The sequence below is a fragment of the Cervus elaphus genome, chromosome 20 (genome assembly GCF_910594005.1).
Source record: "Cervus elaphus chromosome 20, mCerEla1.1, whole genome shotgun sequence".
In the NCBI taxonomy this organism is placed as follows: Eukaryota; Metazoa; Chordata; class Mammalia; order Artiodactyla; family Cervidae; genus Cervus; species Cervus elaphus.
In genome coordinates, this window is record NC_057834.1 from 40,479,941 (window position 1) to 40,488,097 (window position 8,157).

Sequence of the window (8,157 nt, forward strand, 5' to 3'; positions counted from 1 at the left end):
TCTGACAACAATAGTTGTTGTTTCCCTTGATGATCGAGACTAGGATTTACTAACCTCACATATCTTAACCCCTACCCACAGTTTTTTTAATCTCGCGTTCCTCACACCATGCCCCAGTGGTCTCTAGGCTTTTCTTGACAATTAAATGACTTGGGGCCACAAAGTCTTATCTTGTTTTTCTAGTTTTCTAGTTTCTAGTGTTGGCCGTCTCATGCCAGGTGTGTTTTCACATGGCTCCATTCATGGACTTCGAGAGGACAACTTGATCTTTCAGTTTTCTAGGCCATAAGGGCACAAGTTGAGATCCTTTGCTGAAGCTCTACTTTTGCAGATTTATACACTGATCTGGTCTCCGCAGCCACATGACCATGAGCAACTTGTAATCTGCTAGAAACTCAAATTCCTTTCTTCTCATTATCTTCAAAATTGACTTACTGTCTCGGCTGTATCCATACATAAAGAAGCTTTTCCATTAATACTCTGCAAATATCCTATGCCACTTTACAATAGTTAATTCAAATTACTCTATCAGGCCATTTTTTTTTTTTTTGAAATGACATTTAGTGTGTTTTCAGACATTCTTAGTATACTCAGGGAATGAAGCTCCACGAGTCGCCGACCCTGCCATTCAATCCATGGATATTTTTCTCTAAACAAATAAACTAAGCATGACATAGACCCCATATTTATTAGTATAATTATTTGAAACCCAGCAACCCTTCAGCTAATACTAAGCACTAAACCGTCCATGGGGGACCTTGAGTGCCCTGGGTATGCAGACGTCTATAGGCACCGGTACCTATGACATTAAATATTTCCCAACCACCCTGAAGATCAGATAACTAACACTGCTGTAATTAGCGACAAAAGCTATACTGGCCTCAACATTTTGCTATGGAAACAACAAAATGTCTAATATAAGGCACATGACATAATCTGTTACCAAGTCCAAGCTTGCTCTGCTCGCTGCAGTGAATCTGAGATGAGGTGTCTAGCCTAGGAAAATGAAAAAATGAAAGGAAAAATGTCCGTTTTCACCCAGGAATCAAACCCGAGTCTCCTGCATTGCAGGCAGATTCTTTACCGACTGAGCTATGAGGGAACCCGTCTAGACGAGGAAGGGACTTTATTTAGGAACCCGCTGGCTGAGACAATGGCAAGCTAGTGCCTCAAAATAATCATCTTGCTGGGGCCTAGTTGCCAGGGTCTTTTATGGATCAGAAATGGGGTGCAGGTAAGGAAACAAAGTAAAAGACTACTCAATCCTTGCAAATGTCCCCTAGTATGGCAAGCCTCAGGCGGGGGAATGTGTTAGATTCACTTCCTTACAGTCCTTCACAGATAGGCAGCTCAGGTTATCTCCCAAAGGCAGCCCATTACTTATGCTTACAATAACAAAGGTGGCAAGATGAGGGTTAAAATCACAGAAGCTGATCCAGCATCAATTCAAAATTAACTCTTCCTGGTTACAAGATTTAAGGATGTGAGCCCCATGTATATGATAAGTGGTTAATTTCCAAAGTATGTAAGAAGCTCCTACGACATAATAGAAAAAAATTTAACAACCTTAATTTTAAATAGGTAAGGGACATGATTAGAGCTTTCTTTAAAGAAGACATATATATATATAAAACCAGTCATCAATTGAGAAAGACATAGTGGCTATAATGTTGGCTTTAAACCAGTAATAGAGGGTTCAACAAGAACAGGAGTTTAAAATTAATACTAATCACCAGGGAGATGCAAATCAAAACCACAATGATATATCACTTCACACCTGAAGAATGATTATCATCAAAAAATCAAAATAACAAATGTTGGTGAGATGATGGAGAAAAAAGAACCCTTGTACCTCGTAGTGGGATGGCAAAATTGTGTAACCATTTTGAAGAATATGAAGGTTACTCAAAAAGTTAAAAATAGAAAAAATAGAAGTATCATAAATTTTTCCCATTCTACATCTAAACTATTTACCCAAAATAACTTAAATCACAGTCTCAAAGACATATTAGCACTCCCAAGTTCACTGGAGCAGTACTCACAAGAGTCAAAATGTGGTAACAACGTAAATGTTCATCAACAGATGCATGGATAAATAAACTGTAGTATACACATACAAAGGATTATTATTCCATCCTGAAAAGAAGGAAATGCTGTCATAATGGACAGCATGAACTAACCTGGAAGAGATTATGCCAAGAAAAATAGGCCAGAAACAGACGGACAAGTACCACAGGAATCCACTTATGTGAGGAATCGAAAACAGTCAATCTCACGGAGTAAAGAATAGAATAGTAGTTGCCAGGAACTGGCGGAGGATGGGCATGGAGTAAAACAGGGTGTTGCTAATCAATAGGTACCGTGAAAGGAAAATCTCTATTGCCAAATCAATAAACAGGAAAAGTCACAGCCATCAGCGATTTCTGGCCTCCACATGTGAATGCGGGCTCCCAAAGCTCAGTCCAGCAGATGCCGCCACCGCCATCGTGATATTGAGGAGCTGGGGGACACAAGGAGCAGCCATCTGCCAAAGCTGCCACTGCTTCAGGGGAACAAGGAAACAGGATTGGGCCCAGAGAGCTGAGGTACAGACGAAAGAAATGAATTCAGTGAGCCCAGAGGCTTGGCTCTTCCCATGCATACAATGCTAAATTCCTTCATTTGATGTCTGATCTTTGACGTTCAGACTGCCCGCTCCCTTTGCTGTAAATTTGTATGTAGCCTGACTCCCACTCCCATGTTCCAAGGGGAACAGTTTTCTCAGAGGTACTGAGATGCTGTCTCCTAGGCTTGGAGTCCTAATCTTTCCCACCAAATAAAATAAACGTCTACTGTCAGGTTGTGACAATATTTTTTAGTTGACAGCCTAAAATTCCAGTCCTGAAAGGTGTATCAGTTCTAGAGATCTGCTCACAACATCAAGACTGTGTATAACAACACTGTGTCATACACTTCAAATACTGTTAAGAGGATACACCTCATGTAAAGTGTTCCTAACACAATAAAACTTTTTTTAAAAAGTAAATTGATAGAGCCACTATGGAGAACAATATGGAGATTCATTAAAAAACTAGGAGTAAAACTACCAAATGGCCCAGCATATGCCCTGAGAAAACCATGATTCAGAAAGTCCTGTGTACCCTACTGTTAACTGCAGAGCCATTACAATAGCCAGGACATGGAAGCAACCTAGATGTCATTCAACAGATGAGTGGATAAAGATGCTGGGGCACATATATACAATGAAATATTACTCAGCCAATAAAAAGGAACAAATCTGAGTCAGTTGAATTGAGGTGGACAGGCCTAGAGCCTTTCACTCAGAGTGAGCTAAGTCAGGAAGAGAAAAACAAACATTGTATATTAACACATATGTATGGAATCTAGAAAAATAGCACTGATGAACCTCTGTCAAGGGCAGGAATAGAAATGCAGGTGTAGAAAACAAACTTGTGAACACAGTGGGGGAAGGAGAGGGTGGAAGAAATAGAGACAGTAGCATTGAAATACATGCATTGCCGCGTGTAGAATAGATGACTGATGGAAAGTTGTTTTATAGCTCAGGGACATTAGCCTGGTGCTCCGTGACAGCCTAGAGGCCTGGGATGGGTGGCAGTGGGATGGAAGTGAGGCTCAAGGTGGAGGCGATATATGTGTACTTAGCGCTGATCCACATTGTTGCATGGTAGAAACCAACAGAACATAGTACAGCAATTATCTTCCAATTAAAAATAAATTTAAAACTTATATATGTCAGCTCTAATAGGTAGAAAAACTAATACTTATGAATAACGACTCAAAATAACTAATCAAGAATGTCAAAAATACTCCAAATCTTATAAAGAATAGCATTGTGTAGACTAAGGTCTCCCTCGCTAAGACCTCTGCCCTGCTCCTCTCTTTCTTCTAGCTGTTATCGCTGCTAATTAGAAGGAGTGAGTTTGAAGGCACTTTAAGAATCCATATCTTTTTACTAGTAACAGAGGTCTTCCTTCTCCACTGCCTGAGAGAAGATTTCACAGCTTGTGCTCTTTCCTGAAAGAAGACTGTGTAGCATCTGCTATGTTTCTATCTTGACTGGATTGAGGTAGTTCAGAAAAAAGTCAGTGGCGTAAGCTGGGTATTTGAAGAGGTAGGGACTTCTTTAGATTGAGTCCTGTTCCTAATCTCTTTCTCAGTCTCTCAGAGAACCAAAATGAGGACAGCTGTTCCTGCCTAGTCCTCTGAGACTCCACAATAGAGTCACCAGGATCACTACTAGGAGACAGACATCCTTCAGGAATCCTGGAAGGAACAGGAAAGTCTTGGCATGGATTAGGTGCTTTCACAACATTCTTTTCATGACAGAGTCTTAGGAACTAGGTGGTACCTGCTGGAGTAAGAGAATTATCTAAGGAATATGTGACTTAGAGCAGTTCTACCAACATAATTTTATACTTGCTTTTCTTTCTTCATGAATTGCTAATGGATTCCAAGATATCTGTACCAATAAATTCTATGGGTTGTCACATATGTTTGGTAAGTTGAAGGAGGATTAGGCTTTCTTAAGAAAAATGTGCTTTTGAGGTTGCTGACTTAGAAAGAGGGATAATTAGATCTTGATAACAGAGAAAGTGACTAAAGGACAAATGGTTCTCATTCTTTCCAAATAATGGATATTTTTTCATATAATAGATATTTTCCATTTTACAAATGGAAGCATTTGTAGCAAACTGAATCTCTGAGTCTCTCTGAAAATCATGTAATATCTACATGAGAGTTTGCTAGATTTTACTTAGAAACTAGTAATAGTGGTTATCTAGGAGAGAAGCTGACTGTCTGGGGAATGAGTAGAAGAGAGGCTAAGTAAACCATGAGGCAGAAAAGAAATCATCAGCAAATATGCGTGCTCAAAGAGTTAAAGAGCAGTGCCTCTAAAATTCCAAAGGAACATATTTTTTGAACCTACAATGTTACATGTAGCCAAACTATATAGTCAAATATGAATAAAATAATGTAATTTCCACAAATATATTTTCTGATGTAGCTTCTTGAGGTTTTCTTCCAACAAACCAAAGGTAAAAACCCAAATTGAGAAACACTCAAAAAAAAAAAAAAAAAAGCTATGGAAATAAATGAGAATAATAAGTGAATGGAAACCATAGGGTGACAAGTGTTCGGGAAACCTACAGATCAACAAGATTCTACTGAGACACTTTTTCAAAGGTACCAGAAATTATATTTCCAATTGGAAACTGTGTCTAATATGAAGACAGAAAGAATGACGGGCCAGTTAATTTAAAGATGTACAATAGTCAATACTGTGGTGGTAACTGATTATCAATCTACTCTCTGGAAAGGAAAAACATGTATGTGTAGACATTGCTATTCACAGCATAACTACTACACATACTACACACATATTACATTGAACTTGAATAAAATTATTTATTTTTTAAATGGAGGGTGATTGCTTTACAATGTTGTGCTGGTTTCATACAGTAACATCAATCAGCCACAGGTATACATAAGTCTCCTCCCTCTTTGACCTCCCTGCCACCTCCCGCACTGTCAGGAAGCATTTAACAAGAGGCTTCCTGTGTGCTGTTTTGGATCTGTCAGGAACCCTCTGGCCCTTATTGATTCCTGAATAGTCAGGAATTAAGAGGAGAGGCACGCCTTTCCTGGGGCTGAGGAATCCAGGCATTTCTCATTACAGTGATAAGTACCCTCTTCCTTTTTATGAGCCAAATGGTAAAAGGTGATGGTTTGCAACTCTCTCTCTTTGATAGGGATCATCTTATGTTTTGTAAGTCTGGAATTTTAATCTTTGTCTTTGCTGAGAATTACCACCTGGTAACACAGTATATATGCCCATGCCATGTTGATTAAAACACCTTTGTTCCATCAGAGCTTTGGTCCCCGTGTCTTTCTTTCTGTCTTTCTATTCCTTCTTTCTGTCTTTCTCTCTCTCTCTCTTTCTGGCTAATTCCTTGGAGCACGGAGGCCCGCTGAGCTCACTTTCTTGCCCTGGCTTCTAAGACCCCCTTGAGAAGGCACACTGCACCTTCACCCACTCGAGAGGGCACCTGGTTTGGTGCCTACGTGCAGCAGCGCGAGCCCTAAGAACAGGATTCTATTGGCATTCCGCGTAAACCAAGGGATATCAGCCACTTTCTCTCTCTTACTCTCAGAACCACCAGGTTCCGGTCCATTAAAGAACCAACACCGCGCCATCCCATCTCTCTAGGTGGTCACAGAGCCCCAGGTTGAGTTCCTTCTGTTATACAGCAAATTCCCACTTTCTTTCGAGTTTAGGTACGGCAATGTATATGTTTCCATGTGCCTCTGTCAGTTCATCCCATCCTCTCCTTTCCCCACTGTGACAGGTCTGTTCTCTATGTCTGCATCGCTATTGCTACCTTGCAAATAGGTTCATCAATGTCATTTTTTAGATTCCATATATATGCATTAATATATGATATTTGTTCTTTTTCAGACTTCACTCTGTATAACAGGCCCTAGGTTCATCCACCTCACAGCATTGACTTAAATTTGTGCCTTTACTATTCAGTAATATTTCATTGCATATACATACCTCAACTTCTTTATCCATTCATCTAGGTTTCTTCCATGGCCTGACTATTGCCAATATTGCTGCGATGAATATCGGGAAACGTGTGTCCTTTTCAGTTATGGTTTCCTCAGTGTATATGCCCAGTAGTGGGATTGCTGGGTCATTTGGTAGTTTTATTCCCTAATTTCTTAAGGAACCTCGATACTCTTCTCCATAATGACTGTATCAGTTTAAACTCCCACCCCTAGTGAAAGAAGATTCCCTTTTCCCTTTTGTCTTCGAAGGCTGAGCTCTAAAGAATTGATGCTTTTGAACTGTGGTGTTGGAGAAGACTCTTGAGAGTCCCTTGGACTGCAAGGAGATCCAACCAGTCAATCCCAAAGGAAATCACCCCTGAATATTCACTGGAAGATGCTGGAGCTGAAACGCTGATACTTTGGCCACCTGATTCAAAGAGCCAACTCAATGGAAAAGACCCTGATGCTAGGAAAGATGGAAGGCAGGAGGAGAAGGGGGCAACAGAAGATGAGACGGTTGGATAGCAATGCCAATTCAATGGACATGAGTTTTTGCAAACTCCAGAAAATAGTGAAGGACTGAGAAGCCTGGCCTGCTGCAGTCCACTGAGTTGCAAAGTGTCAGACATTGCTTAATGACTGAACCACATCAACAGTGTCAAAGAGTGTTCTTCCTATGTTTTCCTCTAAGAGTTTTAGGGACTATGGTCTTACATTTAGATCTTTAAACCATTTTGAATTTATCTTTGTGTATGGTGTTACTAAGAAGCCGCTGCTCTTCTCCTGTGCCATTCTGGGCTTTGCCCTCCCAGGGACCATGGGGCTCTTTTGCCTGGTGGCAGCCTTTCTCCCCTCTTCGCCATGTGAGGGAGCCATTTCCACCTCCCATGGTTCTTTTCCCGTGTCTCGTCTGCGCTGTATGTCCCTTTTCCTGTATCTCCCCAGGCAGCAGGGGAAAGTGTTGGCTCAGAGCTTGACAGAAGGAAGACAAATAAATACTGTATTAATAAGAAAAAAAGAAAAAGATAAAATCTGTGCACGAAACTCCTGCATAAGAAATATGGTGAGAGTTCCACTAACCACTGAACAATTCTTGAACGCTAGCTGGGTATTCACAATTCAACTTATTTCTGATACTCTTTATCTGGAGACAGTATCAGATTCCATAGGTTAACTGTTCAGTCCTCTATGACAGACCCCTGTCACCACTTAAGACACCAGTCAAAAGTCCAGTTTGTCACCTGAGCTTCTGACCAACTAGTTACAGATGGGAGGTTTCAGTGACCTCCTCCTTAGGTTAGATTACTTTGCCAGAGTAGCTCACAGAACCAAAGAAAATTCTTTACATGCACTCACTGCTCTATTGTAAAATGATACGGTACAGGATACAGATGAGTACCAAACAGACAAAACACACAGAGCAAGGTATGTGGCCAGGGCTGTGGTGCTTCCATGCACTCTCCAGGTGTGCCACTCTCCCTGCACCTCTAATTTTCAACAACCCAGAAGACCTTCAAACCCCAAATTACTGAGATTTTTATGAAGGCCTCATTTTCAGCCCACCTCTCTCCTCATCAACATTAG